Source organism: Lonchura striata, chromosome 3, assembly GCF_046129695.1.
Source record: "Lonchura striata isolate bLonStr1 chromosome 3, bLonStr1.mat, whole genome shotgun sequence".
Classification (NCBI taxonomy): domain Eukaryota; kingdom Metazoa; phylum Chordata; class Aves; order Passeriformes; family Estrildidae; genus Lonchura; species Lonchura striata.
In genome coordinates, this window is record NC_134605.1 from 28820923 (window position 1) to 28839679 (window position 18757).

Here is an 18757-nt window from a genome sequence, read left to right on the forward strand (position 1 = left end):
TGAGGCCGATTGAACTTTTAAAATAAGCATGCAATATGTACTCTGCATTTTTGCTAGCCCTGTCTGCTGAGGGGATGCTTTGGGCTTGACGGAGTTTTGCCTTTCTTCATTTTCTGTCTTGATTCTGTGAGGTTCCTTATCAGCACTGCTGGTTCTAGCATTACTAGATCTTTTTTTTTAAAACACCAGGTTCTTTAGTAGGGAACTTCAGGCTGGCTGTTTGTTTTCTGTGTCCTTCCGTCCGATATTACCATGTCTTTGTATTGGGGTTTTTAGATTTTATTTTGTTAGTTATGTACTTACCAACACTTGAATTGTAGGCAGGAGAGATTGTTCCTAGGCATGGATTGCCCTAGTAACTCTATTTACAGTCAAATCAGTAGTGAAGATATTATTTTTTTTTCTGCATTGTGTTGTGTGAACTCGAGTGAATCAAATACACTCTTGGGTGCAAAATAGTTCCTGAAATGTTTTAAATCAAACCTCATACACAGATTTTCTTAAGAGAAAGAAACATGAGTGATAAAAAGGAAGTAGGAAAAAAATAATAGGTTGTGTTTCCTTTTCTAACCATATGTGTATCTGTAATGTTTCTTAATGGGCCAATTGTTTTTAACCTCTGTTGTGGGGTTGATTGCTACAGATCAGGCAGTCTGTAGGACTGTATTTTTGTCTTAGTGAAAAGGTAGACTCAGATTATGATTGAGAAAACTGCAAATACTAAATTGACTTTGTTCTGTGTCAGCATCTTGCAAATAGTGTTTAAGCAGTTTCCAACGGCTGAGAAACAAAATCCAGGCCTGTGTGTCTCTTTGAGGTTGCAAGAGGTGCAAAAATGTCCCATTTGGACCTATCACATGTCTCTGTATTCGGATACTTCCTAACAACAGTGACAGTTAACATTCATTTGGACTACAAAGTAAGTCACAAGATTGTCAGATAATGGCAACAAGTGAGTAAATGGAACTTGAATATAATTCTGCAAAGGGTTGTGAAGGTCCTGAGGTGGAAAGCAAAGCCAGATATGGTACAGTATATTTGATTGCCTGGCTAAAATATCAGATTATCAGTGATGACTTCTCTGTGTGACCTCCAAAGGCTCTTATTGCTGCTCTTCTTTGCTACTCCCAGCCTACTCCAAATGAGTAAAAAAGGCTTTGGAGGAAAGTTGGTCAAGAATCATGTTTGGTTCCTTGCTAGAGGTGGTTTGTAAGTAGATTGTTTCTGGCCTGTAATGCAAGTAAGGTTGATGATTCTCCTTCAGGCACCAAAGAAACAGGGGAGGTGTTTGAAGCCAAGCAGCTGAGCAAAAATAAGGTTTTAATCAAGCTCACTGTGATACTGACTTCTCCCTTAGCCTCTCTTGCATTAGTCTGGCTGGAGCACTCAGTCTACCACATGCTCAGCTCTTAGAGTTGCTGTTAACCAGCTACAGACTGTAATGCAAATATGTTAAAATCAAGTTAAATAGTTGATCTATGATAACCTGCCAGTTAAGGCTTCAGGCCTGTCTAAGTGGTGTGTACATGACTGCAGGATGACAGAGGGCAATCAGCACTTGCCGTGTTGGCACAAGGGTTTTTGAAGGGCACTGGAGTTTATGCTTCACTCTTTCTTATTTCTATCAGTGCACTCTGAAAATTTTTCACCTTTGTTACTATGAATTGCCCTTTTAAAATACCGCTTGCCCACTTCCAACTTTTTTAATGGCTTTTCAGGTGGAAGGCAAGGAAAGGGAGAGAGAGCAAAAAAATTTGAAGTTGCTTCTTTGTTTAGCAGCAAACTCAGTAGTCATCTTTATTGTGTCTCTACATTATTTGTTACAGTAATACTAGATTTTCTGGTAGTGTCTTAACTGGATTGTGACTATAGGATAACAGTGCTTTTAATGAAGTTGTTACGTAGTCTCTGCAAGGTCCTAAAGCTGTCAACTTGATTAATAAAATGAGAAAAGATGTCTTTATCTTATATTTGGGGGAAGTAAAATATAGTTCAAAATTGAGAGTTCCTTGGCTTTATTTGCATGCTTTGATAATGCTTGTTCAGCTCTGCTACAATTAGACAACTGGTTATTTGGACAGATGTCCTCAGAGCTGGCTACTTCTTGTCTCCTAGTGGAGAAAATTTGTCATAAAGTAGTTTCACACTAGATATTGAGTAGGTGTTTTCAGATGAATTCTGTGCATCTTGGAAAAACCGTCTCACTCATTTGAGGTAACTGCAGCTTTTCTGTGGTTTTGTGGACTTCCTTACCATCTTGTATGTGAGCAGCTCTTAAGCTTGAGGGTTCTCTACTTGGAAATCTATGAGTGCTTCCTCTGTCTCAGCTTTAGAGGAGGTACTAGATGCTGCTGAACAGGCACAGATGTCAGTTGCAGGAAATCTAGACTAGGAAGGAAAAGAGTAGCAGAAGGCACTTCTGTCAGTTGATCCCTCTTGCCTTTTGTTACAGTAGCAAGATGACAAAGTGGTTTGGCTTTCATGCATCCTCAGGGATGGGACAATTGAGAAGTGATGGAGCACAGAGTCTGTTAATTACCTGCCACACATCAGCGCTCTACCTTACTTTTTGCCTGCAATTTGTATTGTGTTAGCTGTTCAGGGGAAACCTGCAAATATATGGGAAATTTTGTGAATCTGAAAGTGTGCATGGTAGTTTTAAAGTGGAAAGATTTTTCACTTGACTAAGCTTATTTTTTCACTGACTTAAAATCCTTTCTACAAGATATATACAATTTCCAGTTTACCTGTGGGGTTTGACCAGGAACTAGATGTAGTACAGGGCTGAAAAGGTTATTGGAGAATGAGTGAAGCAGTATCTGTTCTGCTTTCTGTCAGTTAGTTGGAAGCTCCCTTGGTAAGAAAGCCCCTTCTGTGTACTTGTTAGTGTAGTGCTAAATGTATTAAAATAGCAGAAGATTGTGTTCCAGTGTTTATGTTGTGTGCATGGCTTTTAATGCTACACAATTACTGGGGAAAAAAAAAAAACAAACAAAAAAAGAAGGTTTGTATATATGCTGACACAATTGTGTTTAAGAAATACTCTAAAACATGGCTAGCTTTTAGCAGCAAACTGATGTTATTGCCAGTATAATACACTCGCCCAGCAGAAGAAATAAACTAGGCAAACCAAGCTGTTACCAGTCTGAAGAGTGTTGAGGTCAGACTGTTTCCTGGTCTGTTTCCTCAGTTACTGATCACATTTCTTTCTGTGCCGGCAGATCTCTGTATTTGAAAACATTTGTTCAGAGCAGCCTCCACTCCTTCCCCAGTTCTTCTCAAAGATCATTCTTCAGTTAATCTAGTGTTGAAGAGATTTAAAGTAACAGAAAAACACTTTATTTCAGGCTAAGCCCTGATAAAGCTAAAGACATAATAGCAAAAGTCTCAAAGCTAAGAGCCTTTCTGTGGCAGTTCTTTTGCCCTTGTTAGACCCCTTAAGATAAACCCATCACCTTGCAAGTCATACAAAGCATTCTGTCCCTATTGACATTGGAAGTATGCCTTGCCTTGCCTCCTCCTCCTGCTGCTGCCTGATACAGGAATGATAGAGAGAGATAGATTGGTGTGGTTGAAGTTATGAAAGTTTTTGGTTGACCTTGGAAATCTGGTTGGTTGTTTGGCTTAAGAAGGTGGTTTAAGTGATGATTATCTTCTCTAAATAAAATTGATGACAAAAAAGTGATGGTACTACCCTACAGAGTTAGTGTTAATAGCCAACAGTGTGTCTTTTTCTTGTTCCTGTTCTGTAGTTCTAAAGTCTAGCTGATTAAAACTGTTGCTACAGGTAGTACTCTGCTCCACCCAAGTCTGATCACTTTCGGTTTTTTTGCTTGATGATGTTGGGACAAGCAAGATTTTTATTCTAGCATGTGTAAACTCACTGAATTGTCAGACAGTTAAGTTGCTAGGATAGGTTGTTAAATAGGAAATGAGGCATGTGATGCTACTGGCATGCTTCAGCAGCAGCTTCTAGCATGTCTTCAGAGAAACAAGACCGTTAAAGTTGTATTGAAATTTGGGGATGAAATACAGAAGTGCTTGTGAAACCAAAAGTCTTTGGCATTTTTCTCTTAGTGCCTAAGAAACTGAACAGTTTTTAGAGTGTTCAAAGCAAGTAGCTTTCTGTAAATTTCATAACCTGAAGCATATTTTAATGCATGGCTATAAATGGGAGAGAATGTAGTATGCAGTGTTACTTTATGCTTCAGTTCACTCGCTGAGTTGAAAAGCTTATTGCCTCTGTAAGCAAAGCTGTCAAGCTTGGATCACTTGTGTTTTGACTTGTCCTCATTAACTATTCTTATATACTGAGAGCATGGCGGGTTGCGGGGGAGGGGGTGGCGGGAAGCTTCATTTTAAACTGTTTCCTCTTCTACTTCTCCTGTGTAGTATCAACATTTTCTGTCCAACCCTCTGCGTCTAATAAATTCATCTCAATAAACTTTGTTTCTATTGACAATAGGACTGTTTTGGTTTCATTTAAATCTACTTAAATCAATTGCAACTGAACTGAAATGTATTATTTTGGAAACAGACTGCTCTATGGGTTACCATCTGCTTATGCAATAGGTACCAGCTCTGTTGCAAGAGTCTCATGCAAACACTGTCTGGTTCTAACCCTGCCTAACATAGGTCACCAGCTGGTGTGAGGGTTTGATTAAACTCTTGACTCTTCTGCTTCCACTTTCTTATCTCTTAAATGGGGACAACAGCACTTTCCAAAACCCTACTAAAGGGGAGTTGGCTACATTAGTCACCATGTATGTATTCAGATAGGAAGGAAGCCTAATCTGGTATTACAGATTATTCCAGTGTCTTAATTTCAGTTGATGCAACATAAAAATTGTCAAAATACTTTTTTTTATTTTTCCCCACCCAAGGCAAAGTGTGTTATAAGCATATTGGGACAGAAGTCCACCAAATTAAGCTATACTAATGAAAGCTGTGACACACTCTGATAGGTTTTATTTCTGAATGAGAATGTTGGTGAGCCAATGAAAAGCAGGGGCACTCGGCATCTGCAGAACAGCTGCAGTTCTCATGCAGCAATAACCTTTAGCTAATTTGTCTTCAAAACATGTCTGTGTGGAACTTGGGAAAGTGAAAAGGAAACATTTCTATTACTGCATTAATCAAAAGAGCAAGGGGATGGTGGTAAAGCACTGAATATGCTTTTCATCAAAATAGTTTATTAAGTAGTTCATAAAACTGGAATCTAGTCCTGGAATTAATAGGGGAAAAATACATATAAACTGCTAAATTCTGTAGTCATGATCTGTCAAAAAAGCCAGATGTCTCTTCAGAACAGTTGGTATTTACATCCATTGCACAGAAATCAAAAGGGGAGATAAAATTAAGCAACATTAGTTTGCTGAAGCATAGGATCTGCAGGTATCGCAAATAGGGAAGTTTCAGTATTCAATTCTGCAATGACAAAATAGTTCCAGTTAACTTATTTGCTGAATTAAGAGTTTCACTTATTATTTAACTCTGCAGAAAGTCACAAAAAGGAAATAACCTTGTTGATCTCTTTTCTTAATATCTCTCATATTGTTTGTCCTATGAATTATGACTTATGGGAAAATTAACTGTCCATGCTATACATCATAGACAAGCAAGTCTTAAACAGTGTGTGCTGTAAAAATATTGACATGCCTCCAAGAGGTTAAATTTCCCTACAGATTAGACATTTTTTTCCAAAGGAAACAATAACCTATTTGAACTGCATAATAGAAACAGAACTCCAGTTGTTGAAATTGTTTTTTTATGGACTCTTACCACCTAAATCTTAATGACTTCATATTTCACTCTGAAATAGAAACTACTCCAAAACTTGGGGGGGTTATTGCAGGATTAATTAATTCTCTCATCACAGTAGTTTACCCCTAGTCTCCTATTTTACACATCAGGCCAGGAGGTCTCTAATTAAGCATGTTGTTAGCTAGTTGTTAGAGAAATTAGCAGCAAGACAGCAGTGGCTGGTAGTGAGGGAAAGCTTTATTCGTTCAACTGTAATTGTTCAATTTGCCAAAACCCCTCAAAATTCAACATGTAGCATCTTAAAATTGCTTGGTTTTTGATCAGTGGTGTTAAGTTCACTTTCTCTTCAAGTCTTGATTTCATGGTATAGAAAGAGCAACAAATATTTCCTAAGACCTGATCACTCTGTTTTTCTGTCAATTCATGTGAACAATGCTGGTTTGGCCTCAATTTGCCTTAGTGAGGAAATGTGCTTGGGTCCAAACCTGTTTGGGCTGAACATGCTTCTGTGATTTTATTCTTGACTTTTAATGCATGAAAAATGAAGCCTCAGATTTAGGACATTCCTTTCAGTAAAGGTAGTGTGGGAAAGCAACAGGAAATTTCCATGAGGATGAAGAAAGGGAAAACATAGAACTCATTGCAGACCATGAAATCAATAAGCATTATCCAAATCATGTCTGGGCAAACTACAAGAGTGTTCCACAAACATTCATGTACACCATGTGAGGACTTTTTAGAAAACACATATATGTGTTTTGACTTAAAATGTCTTATACTGCCTATTTTTAAAACACTGTTTTGTAGAATAGATGCTTATGATGGAAAGCTGCAAAGACAAATGTAACTCTTGTATTGCTTCTTACAAAGCAAAAGAACAAAATTATAGAATGGTTTGTGTTGGAAGGAGCCTTAAAAGATAATCCAGTTCCGCAACCCCCTTGCCATACCTTTCACTAGACCATGTTGCTCAGATTTGTGTTCTGTTTCCATTGTTAGATGGAGTATTTTCATGCAAAATTTGCTTAATCTGAAGAGGACAGCTCTTGTGTTATGTCTCTAGCTCTAAATGTAACAGCCCTCTGTAAACCTTCAGTAGAATAGCACTTGGAACAAATAAGGAGTGCAAATTATCATTACAAAATCAGTCATCTTGACGTGTACTTCTTTTCAATGTGGCCTTAAGGCTTCACAATGTCAGTAGGGAAATGCATCCACTTTGTAGAACCACTACATTCAGTAAAGGAAATTATATGTATCCTGTATGGCTCAAACCTTACTTAAAGACCTTCTTGTTAGAAGTCTGTCAGGAGACAAAATAAATTGAACTTGTGCTGCAAAAGTATCAGTCTTCTATTTATCAGTAGAGTTGTTTCTTTACAAGTAATTTGTTTTGCTCTTCACCATTTCTCTCTTGGGCACTTGGCATTGTGTCTATCCTTGAGGAAGAGCTCCTGCACACTTAAATGGAGCCATGGAAAGTGGTAAAAGAGTAAACACTTTCTCCCAACATCTCTCTCCTTCTCTCTTAGTGAGAGGATTTTGCAAGAGGGCAAAAATATGTTCTACTGTGCACTATAATAGTAGTAAGGATTCCGGATCCAAAACCTTACCTCTAAGCCCACATTGCAGCAATATTTACATTAGCCTAACTAATCACTGTTAATCTGGATTTTAGTTTAGGCAGGGAGGTTCTTATACCATGCTGAATGCTTTGATTAACAGTTATTGCTTGGTTGTGAGCCTGTTTTAATTTGCAGTTTAGTTTCATTCAGGCTTTTTTTTTTGTTGTTTATTCCTATAACAAACTGGCTTTCTGTTTAAATGGCTTTTGTTTGTGGTCTTGCATTTTAGTTTCTGATACAGTAAAAAGAAAGCAATGCTATCTCCTCTTACCCTTTATTTTTGCAGTACAACTTGCTTATCTTCTCTAAATAAAATTGATGACAAAACCTATGTTGATCTCAAGGGCAGTGATGTCCAGTTTCAAAATATGGAAGTTTTGGAACACTCTTCACTGCAGGCTAATTCAAGGACAATTTATGTTTACAGCATAGACTGAATTAGGAAATTAAAGAAACTAGATGAATTTTAAACTGTATTTTGCTAGTCTGTTCTCCCTATAATTGAACTAAGTCAAATGGTTTTTCCGTCATTCTCTTCTACAGGCAGGCACTTTCTGTTATTCAATCGAGAGCTTTCCCTGGAACTACTGTTTTTCTGTTAATTTTCAGATATTGCAGAAGTTGAGAAGCTACAAGGATTAAGTTTGAGCTCCACCCATTTGTTTGTCCCATGGGAGATAATTCTCTCATCATTTCAATGAAGATTGTTTACCAAGATATTTTCCACTAACTTTAAAACTTTCAGTCTTTGTTCTCCATGCCAAGTGACACACAAAAAAATGTGCACTTGCATCTTGGGAAGCATCATATCCTCAGGAAAGCTCTCTTGATTAGGTTTATTACTCAGCTTTCCCTGGAAAACTCAAGCATATCAATACACTTTATGATGTTTGTGTCCACCTTGGAGGGAAGGAAAAGGTGGTGGTGCTAGTTACCAGCACTGATTGAGCAGCTAATCTTGGAGAACATTACACAATACTAAGACTGTTTCTCCAAGTAGAAGCAACCCTATGGGCTTTTTGTAGATAGAGTAGGGTTCATTGCAGTGATCAGCACGTACACGTATATGAATTATTAAAATAGCCAGCATGGGAATGTCTGGTTTTATCTGGGGGGTAGGAGGTGGTAGGTTGAGTGTGTGAAAGTAGGAAAGTAGGGAAAGTAGGAAAAAATATTCAATATAGCAAAAGCTGGCACTATAGAGTGGTATAAAATTTTTATTGTCAAATCTTATGTATCCTGTTTTATGCTGTTCATGCTTTGTCTAATTTTGATCATCTAATCAAGCAGGGAATAGCTGGCAGAATTATTTACCTTTTCTGTTTCCAAACAATGATGTGAAATTAATTTATCTGTAAACTCACAACTTGTTTCCACTGGACTGTGTCCTGAAGTTTCCAGACTCATAAATATTATATTTAAGCCACAATTAAGAGTTTTATGTGTTAAGGTTCAGGCATGTAAAGAGATGGTTCTTTACATCTTTAAATTCATGATTTATTGCATGGCCTTCAGATAACAAGCTAAATCCAGAGCAGAGCATATATCTTCTAAATTTGTATGCAAAATCTTTCCCCCCTTCTTGTCTCTGACTAATGTGAGCTATTTCTGGATAATAAATTGAGATTGTACCTGAAGAGCATGATTTCTGCTGTCTAATATGAGTTAATTAACAGATTGCCTTTCTAAAGAATCACTTTGTCTGATTAAATTTTAATTGAAAAACAAGAAAACAGATGAGCACTTGAAAGACTGAAATAAGGAGTGTTTCTCTCTGGGACAAATGTGCATTCATTCCCTACCCTCATTCATTTTGCCAGCTAGGAAGCATATAGAGTAAGAGGATACAAAGATGAAGACAGGTGCTTGTGCCTTTACTGAGACTGCCCTTTGCATGTTAAATCAATTATTTACTCTCTTCACTGCGTTGTCACTGTCAGCACTTATGGCTTAATAAAGCCAAGTGCTTCGTCTCTGTTACACATTCATCATTTTAGCATTATTCCCACAGATACTGCACTTGCAAAAACATGAAACTCAGGAGAAAAAACCCTGAAATTCCCAGATTGAAATTTGTTACTCTGTTCCTTTTAAGACTCAGTCCACTGAAGAACTTTCTGCATTGTTTAACATGTGTGTAATTGTTGCTGCGCTAAAATAATGGTGCTAAAGAGAAAGGGTGGAATAATACTATCTATCATCAATGCCTGGAAGAAGGTGTGGGAAGACTTTTCCATTTGGCAGAAAAGTTAGAAAGCAGGTCTATTCTGCAAAGTCAGGACAGATTCTTAAGCCACTAGCCTTAATAAAGGTGTGACAGTATTATCTCTTACGTTTTATTTATAATGGCATTGTATCTAAACACAAATTCTTTTGAAAAACTTCACTTGCACACATTTTTGGAAGGTCATGGAGACTGTATGCAATAGTAAAATGTGGCGGGTTGACACTGGCTGGATGCCAGGTACTCACCAAAGTCTTATCACTCCCCTCCACAACTGGGCAGGAGAGAGAAAATACAGTGAAAGGTTTGTGAGTTGAGGTAAGGACAGGAAGAGATCACTCCCCAATTACCATCACAAGCAAAACAGATTCAGCTTGGGGATATTAAATGAATTTATTGCTAACAAAATCAGAGCAGGATGATGAAAAGTAAAGTAAATCTTAATAACACCTTCCTCTTACCCCTCCTTCCTTCACAGGCTTTATCTCCTCCCACTTAGTTGCTCAGGGAGACAGGGAATGGGGGTGTTATGGTTAGCTCATCACACTCCTGCCACTGCTCAGGGAGACGGCTTGTTCCTCTGCTCTGCCATGGTGTCCCTCCCACAGGAGACAGTTCTCCATGAACTTAGCAGCGTGAGTCTGTCTTATGGACAGCAATTCTCTCTGAACTACTGCAGTGTGGGTCGCTCTTCCCTGGGATTCAGTACTTCAGGCACAGCCTGCTCCAGTGTGGGTCTCCCATGGGGTCACAGGTCCTTCCAGGAAACCTGCTCCAGAGTAAGTTCTCTCCATGGGTCTGTATGTTCCTGCCAGGACCCTGCTCCAGCACAGGCCTCCCACTGGTCACAGCCTCCTCTCAGGCATCCACCTGCTCTGGTGTGGGGCTCCTCCACAGGCTGCAGCATCTCTGCATCCCCAGGGACCTCTCTGGGCAGCAGGGGCACAGCTGCCTCACCATGGTCTGCACCAGGAGCTGCAGGGGAATCTCAGCTCCAGAGCCTGGAGCATTTGCTGCCCCCACTTCTGCACTGACCTTGGTATCTGCAGAGCTGTTCCTCCTACATTCTTACTCCTCTCTGCTCTGGCTGCAGTTACATCGGAGCAATAACATTTTTTTCTTTTTTAACTACATTATCATAGAGGTGTTACCATAATTTCTGATAGACCCAGCCTTGGCCAGTTGCACATCCATCTTGGAACTGGCTGGCATTGGCTCTGCTGGATATGGAGGAAGCTTTAAGCAGATTCTCACAGAAGCCACCCCTGTAGCCCTCCCAGCTATCAAAGTGTGGCCACACAAACACAATGGATTCACTAACCCATGGCAAGGATGCTGTTGTTTAAATATTCTTTGCATTTACAGGTGATTCTGGAATTTTAAGAACAGCTAATGTGATAGAACTTCAGATGCAAATAAGAGTTCACTGGCATATCCAACAAACTCTTTTGCAGAGATTTTGGAGTTCATGCTGAGCAGTTCCAGTTTGCTTTGGGGTATGTCAGTGTTCTTCCTCAGTTTTGAGCACGTAAATAAACCTTATAGAAGCTTCCTCAGAATTATACTAAATAGTGGATATCCCTCTTCAAATACAGTTATGCCCTTTGAAGGACATACACAAGGCTTCTTTACAGCACAGATGCAGTTTTTTAGTCAAGAGTATTTTTTCTCTGGTAAACTCTGTGTTTGATAGTATCTTGTTTGGTAGTTTCTTGTCTTTGGTGTTCTTACTGGACAGCCTGTTCTGTGCTGGTTAATCAGTAAATTAAAAGGGATGTTGAGCTTTAATCCACAGTTTTCTTCATAGCATGTACTTAATTGCTTTTGCTGGAATCTGCTTTCAAAGTCCAGTAAAGGACAAGGTATCCCACTCTGCTTTCTCCATCTAAATGGAGATAACAAAATATTGCAATGAAACTAGCAAGACTGCTTTAAAAGAAAAGAAGTGCCAGCCATGTTGAAGTCTTGGAATAGGAGTTTTCCCACTTAAATCAATAATAAATTGTGACAAAATGACTTAAATAAGAAATAAAGAACAAGATATGTAAAGAAACCTTCTGGGTATTCTGTGTTCTAAACTAACAGCCAAAAATGATACCTAGTTTACTGTCTGTTGTATCACAGAACTATGCAGAGTGAAAATCAGGCATGTATTTACATTCATTCTTTAACTATTAGGCTTAGATGTAGGGATGGCTTGGTATGAAGTGGCATGTGCTGGGGGCTCAATTTAGGTAAGAAAAATTCTTCTTAGATGAAGGCACAAGTTCCTGACAGATCAAAACAAAGCATAATGAAGGGAGAGCAGTAAGAGTGTCTTGGTTCTTTAATTAATTCATGCATTGAGAAGCACTGTTGCATCAACAGAATAAAGCACTGAGAAGTTGCCTGGGTAAATGAAGAATCGATAAGAATATTCAAACTTTTTCTGTAGAGCAAGTTCCATCTTTTTATATAACCTTTTGGATAAAGTGTGTTATATATGATGCATTTGAACTCTCTGTATGCCTTTCTATTTTGTATGCTGTAAGATACTGGTGGATCATTTGAAATCACTTGTAGCAAATTTAAGTAACATTTATAACTGCGTTATTAAAAGCACACAAATAAATAAAAAACATTGACACATTGAAGCAGTTAAAAAAACCCAAACAACTTCTTTTAGTTCTTCTTTCTCCAAACACTGTGGCAAAGTGAGAAGATAATATTCTATCTGCTGTGTTGATAAAAGTGTGAAAATATAATCTAATTCTGGATTAAATTTTTGGAAAAAAACTCCTCCCTTGAAGTATGTTAATCCATATTTTGCCAGGATATTTTTCACCTACTGGGAATTTTCAAAACTTTGTTCTTTGATAAAAGAACTATATTTAAAGACTAAACTGTTGATTGAAAAGTGCAAAATATGTATGCACTTGCAATAGTACTTGCGCTGTATTTATAAAGTAATTGGTTACAACAGCAAGGGGAAAACTTTTCCCTGCTATTTTTAGTTGATCTACATAGGAATGTAAACCTGGGGAATTACACTTGTTTTACAGTTTTTTTTTTCTTCTATTTCAATTTATAAATAAGGAATGAAGAATCCTGTATAGTCCTAGTGATCTCTCTAGTTTTTTGCATAATCTTCATGTACTCTTTGGTTATGTGTGTTATTTACATCTGTCAGCATAAGCATGAAGCTTGTGAAGTTTCTATTCTTCTAGAAGTGAAAGTGAACATAATTCCCTCAATCACTACTTCCTATTTTTTGCTTCATTTTCAACTTTCACCTTGTGTTAGGCAGCTACTATGCACAACCCCATTGTCCTGTTAGATACAAGCTGTTTCTGCCTTGGATTTTGTTTGTTGAAACAAACTATACAAGCTCTAGGATTATCAAGAGTCTTGCAGAACCTAGTTTAATATAGGTCAACTGGGTATTCACTCCTTTATGCTTAGCTGATCCAGAACCAGACTTGTGTAGTCAACTGATGTCCTCTTCACTTAATGTGGAATTTATTCATTCCCACTATCCTTCTATATAATGCAGGTGGCTGCTGACTCATATCCTGAGCCTCTTGCCCCAGCCTCTTGCTTCCAGCTCAACTCTCTGCATAGGTCAGTAAAGGACAGTAAAACTTTCACAGGTTAGCAAGACACAAGGGTGTTGCCTGTCAGACTGAGACAATGTGGTTCATTTGTCTTATTTTTCTTTCCCAAAAAAGGTCGCAAACCATTCTCCACAGAAGAGAAGTAGGAAATCCAGGACTCAGCTAAAAGATTTCTTTTTACATCTGGCATGGTTCTTGCCCTAACAAACATGAAATTCATACTGCAAACATAGATAAAGCTGAGAGGGAAATGGGAGGTCAGCTATCCTCAGTCCTGCTGGTTCATGTAATCCTTCAGAGACTGTCAAGTGGTGAAGACAGCCTCAAAGGCTTGTCCACTTGGCCCAGTGTCATATTGCCAGGGCCAGTGTGATTCAGCTTGAGTCCAAGTGAGCAGTTAGGGTAAGTCTGTCATTACACTAGAGATGGTAATGAAAAAAGATGGCAGGAACCACACTTTTGTGCCTCTCTGGTGGCTTTGAGCTGCTCAGAAGGGGAGGATGGTTACAACCGTGCTTTCCTGAGGACTTTTGCCTTGGACAGATCACATATTAAAGGTGCCAGGTGCCAAGTGGCAGAAACATGTGTGTCCAGATAGGGTGCTGCTGTTTTGTATTCTAGGCTGTGTGGGTTTTTTGTATGCTAATCCTTAAAGAATTTTTTCTTTCCTTTCCAAGAAGTGATGAGCTTCCATTTCTGTGCACGTGTATAGCAGCCGTTCTAAAGATGACATGGGAATAGCTGATCTTTCTGCTGCCTCAATGAAATCATTTTACCGTATGTAAATTCTCTCAGCTTTCTGCAGCTCTGCCACGTTGTGTCTCTGGCTACCAAAGTAAGCAGCGTGGCACAGCAAGATTTTCTTAGCAGTACTGCATCTGTCTTTGAAGTTGGGAAGAGAGGTGAAAGAATATATAGGTTAGTATGAAATCTTGTAAGAACCCTAACAGGAATTTTTAATAAAACATTACTTGTGTACTCCTCATGTATCTAGACATGAAAAGTAATTGGGGAGAGAGAGTTTTTTATTCATTGGTAAAATCATTAGTTGCATAGTTGGCTTCACTTTCCCCTTCCTTACCCAAAACCCAAGCTGCCAAGGTATTCCAGAGAGGAAAGTATTTTCTCTGATGTACAGCATCTTGTGTTCAATTGGGGCACACTGGGGCTGCAGAGTGAAAGCCAATCGCCTTCAATATCTACCGTGTTTGTTGTTTTCTCTTTCTCCAGTGACTATAACTCAGAACAATAAATTATGGTGTTTAGTATTATATTAGATATATATTTGTTGTTTAACAACTAAACACAGAAACTTACTTAGTAGTTGAGCTACAACAGCTGTAAGCCAGGATTAATATATTCTAGTTTGACTGTGAATTTACAACTTGATCTAGCTATAAAGTACTTGCAAAATTCAGACTGTGCCTGTGAAATAGGTTCTGCTGCTTTTAATGTGTAAGCAGACATCAAAGTGCAGTATGCCAACAGGACAGGAAACTTCTGGCCATCGCCACTGTGCTGCCTGTCTACATAATGAGTCTGAGGACACTGGCCTGTCAGTCTAGCTGTGACCACCCACGGGCATTTTTCCTTCAAAAGGGTTACTGCCTGAGAGGGTTTATTTTCTATTTATATACATGTAGTCAATCCTGAGACAATATTATTCAGGTCAGCAGAACTTTGTAATGTATATCTGACCTGAGAGTCTTAACATGTGACTCAGATTTTTTATTATTGGAAAGATATCCATTAACAATTAAATATGTTTTTATTGCATTTAAAAATATGATTCTTATAAACAGCTGACTGCTACTGTAACTTTATAGCTGGAGCCAGGAAACCTAAATCACTCTAAAACCCATATGGGACAAGTAAAAGGGTGTGCAATTTTCATGGCATGGATTTTAGGATTTTAACTGTTTATGTAGTTTTAAAGTCACTATGAATTCCTTTAGACTTTTTGTTCATACAATTGCTTGTACCACTTCACCACTTCACCCTGCTGCTACTGGATTTGGTTAAAAATGAAATCTGGTTAAAGATGAGCAGCAGTATACTGTTCATCTGATAATTTAAATTTAAAATTTATTACCCTGGACAATTTTATTGTGATTGGCTAAGTTGTCAGTATTATATGTACCTATGATTAGATAAATATTGCACTTCTCTGTTTTCTTCAAATATAAATAATAATATAAATTATATTAATAAATAATATAAATATAAAAGATATGGATGTCAAAGTGAAAAAAGATTGCTGTTAAACTTTTTTTATTCCTTGCAGGAAAGTCTCTAAAATACTTGGTAGATTCTAGATTCACTGTTTTTCATTGCACTAAATATTTACATCCTTGATAAAAGAACTTGAGAAAGAAGCAAAATTACTCCTATGTTCATTTGGAATCAGAAGTGAGGACAAAGCTTAGGTGTCCTCAAAGGATGCTTAAGTTCTTGCTTTAATGGATTCAGCTTTTGGAAGCTGTGATTGTCCATTGCACTGTAATACTGTTTGAGAGTAGAATGAAAGCCATTTGGTCTAGTTTCAGGCTTAATAGTTCAATTACATTTCCTTTCTTGTGGAAAAACAGCATTTCAAAAGACAATTGTTCATACCACTGGGAGAACCTTAAAGCTGCCATTAGATCTAAATGTCAAATCCGTGGGGGGGCGGGGGGTGCTCGGAAACGCTTTGAATAAGATGGAAGGCTTTAGCCTCTTCTAAAGACACCTGACTCTAAGCAATATCTGGCCGTTCTTCCTGTGTCTAATAGGGTGCCTGTGGGGCAGGATCCATTGCTCTAGTTTATATATAGCTGTTTTATTGTCTTCTGTCTTCAGTCTGGTGTATCTATCTGGCCATAAGTACCCCAGAAGTCCTTTTTTATTCCTATTGCTTATTCTCATCAGACCCAGCTGTTCCTTACTAGAGTATCTTAAGACTTTCTTGCATTCCTTAACTATTAGAATAAAATCAGTAATGGTGCGTGACCTGTATGGGCCAAGACTTCTCCCTGCTATTCTTAAATTTGTTTTGAGAACTTTCCATCCCTACTCTTACTCATATGGGGGGATTCAAGTGGCAGGTGCCTAAAACAGTCCTGACTTTATCAGTATGAACTTTCTTGAGGTGAGACCTAAGGCAATATATAAATGATGAATTAGTTATTTTCAGTTTTTGCATTTGGTCATATTTGAAAAGTTATTTTTAAATTACATAATTGAAGTTACTAACACTTGCACCATCTACCTTCTTCTTCCTGTTCTTCCTTACCTCGTATTTTACAATCCAAAGACTTTTTGGTGGAAGTTTTCTGTAGTTTAGGAAATCAAGCACAGCCAGCTTGGGTCATTCTGTATCCTAACATGAAAATAAAGGCATCTCTGACATTAGACCCTAACAGATTTGCCAAGCAAAAAACCACAACCATGTTTGCTGTTCAGTTGTATCATGCCCACTCACTTTTTTTTGAGGTTTTTTTTTTGGTTCTTTTCTTTTTGTTGTTGTTGATTTTTTGGTGTTGTTTTTTTTGTTGTTTTGTTTATGTTTTGTTTTGTTTTGTTTTAAGCCAAAATATTTTAATTATTTCAGTATGGGCAAAAGTTAAGCTGCTTGGAAAGCAGCTACATATTTCCCACAGCACCAAAGCTATATAAGCATGTTTTGTGATGGTCTTTGTTCCTGCAGCTGGGATGTATATAGTTCATTCAGACTTATTGCATGCATAAAGTAACTTAGAAGACTGGATTGTAGATCTTCGATAATTGTGTGCTAATAGCCAGTAGCTGTGTGCAAATAGGGACAGGAAGAGGTTGTCAGCTGTGTCTGGAAAATTATCTGTGATTCACTATACCAAGGGTTCATATAACTTGTAGAGCTGGCCATCTCCCCCAGATTGTTAGCTGCCTGGCTGTGAAGGGCATCTGTGTGCCATTCAGTCCCGCAGGTTCTTCCCCTCAGATCTGGGCCCTCTTTAGACCTCCAGACCTCAAATCCTGGCAGGTCTTGACATAACTGTATGTTCTGGGAAACTGAGCTCATGAGGTCAGGTCAGGGTGGATTAATGCAATGAGATAATGGCCTGTGACAATGGGAGTGCATAGTTCGCTGGGGCTCTTGGAGATACTTGCTCTGTGAGGAAACAACAACTTAAAAAAATCCAAGTCTGATTATGGAATGGAAAATGACTGGAAAGCTGGCGCTTAGTGTAGCATTTAGGCAATGGAAGAAGTCAAGGCATCTTTTCAAGAATAATAGATAACAGATTGTGTTTTTCAGGTGATTTGGATGTCCTTTGGTACTTCCAGGAAGTTCCTCTGCAGACCATTGCAGAAATGAGTACTTTGATTGGTTTCTTCTCAGATGAGCTCTTGTGATCCATTATTTTTTGGAAGAGGGTTTGTGTGTTTTACTTGGGTGCTCTCAACCTGCCTGTTTTAGGACTGCTTCTCATTTGTACACCACTTTCTCATGATAAATGAGTGCCTTGGTGAGAACTCTGTCCCTTTTCTATCCAGAACCTGTAGGCTATGGAAAGACATTGCATCCAGTTCTACACACACTTAGAGTTTACCATGAGAAAAAAAAAAAATCTAGTTCTTTATCTTTATTCACTTTCAATGCTTCTCCTTTATCTGCTGGAACAGCCTGTGTATTGCAAGTGCATTTTTAATTAAATTGTGTGCATCTTGTATATCTACAATACATTCACTTTGAGGGCATTTTTATTACAGTAGGAGGGTGGTGATATGTAATAAGTCTCAAGAATAATTAAAACCTGTGTTAACTTGTGTATGTTTTCAGTAGTGATTGAACTTTGTGTTGAGTCTCTGCTGAGTCCAAGATCAGATCTTAATCAAGTAGAAAGGAAGGAAGGAGTAATGGGGGAAGGAAGACTTGGTTGTTGCCTTTAAAAGTTCTTGCCAGTTTAAGATAAACATCACTTGTCATGTTTATTTCTAAAAAAAAAGTTTTTAAAAAGTATATTGCTTCCAGGTTTTTAAATATTTAGCTGCTGATAGTTTCTATGTTCAATACTTATTGAGGGAGAAATGCAGACAGTGGGTAACATTCTAAATCAACATTTGGAAATACCTTCACTTTTTCTGTCTATTGATGTAGCCTCAGAGTCTTGTTCAGTGTTTACACTGAAGAGAAAAAACAGAGTAATATGGTAAGGCTTTAACTGCATCATGATGTTACAGGGCAAACATTTAAATAACTAGAGATTTCTCAGTGATAATATACTATATCTGTTTGGTTTTTTCCTTTTACTTTGGAGAGGTCAAAATGCACTCGAGCAATCAGCAAGATGCATGGTTTTGATCTGAAACTTGCATTTTCTGCACTAATAATAATTAGTGCTTTGCATTTATCATGGCATACTAGATTCCAGCATGGGAGAAGAAAAGTGCCTGATTCAAAGACAATGATTGGAATCTTGTTGCATGAAATGCTTTGAAAAAAAAAGTTAATTTCTCTGTCTTTGAAAAGTACAGTTTTGCTGTTTGCTTTTAGATGGTTTGACTTTGGCAGAGACAGCAGGTGAATTAAT

At 38.1% G+C, this 18757-nt stretch overlaps 1 protein-coding gene across 1 annotated transcript in view; it reads left to right on the forward strand.

Moving 5' to 3' along the window:
• The window catches only part of KCNK5 (potassium two pore domain channel subfamily K member 5), a 35001-nt gene that overhangs the window by 6740 nt on the left and 9504 nt on the right, over positions 1-18757 (forward strand). The window lies entirely within an intron of this gene.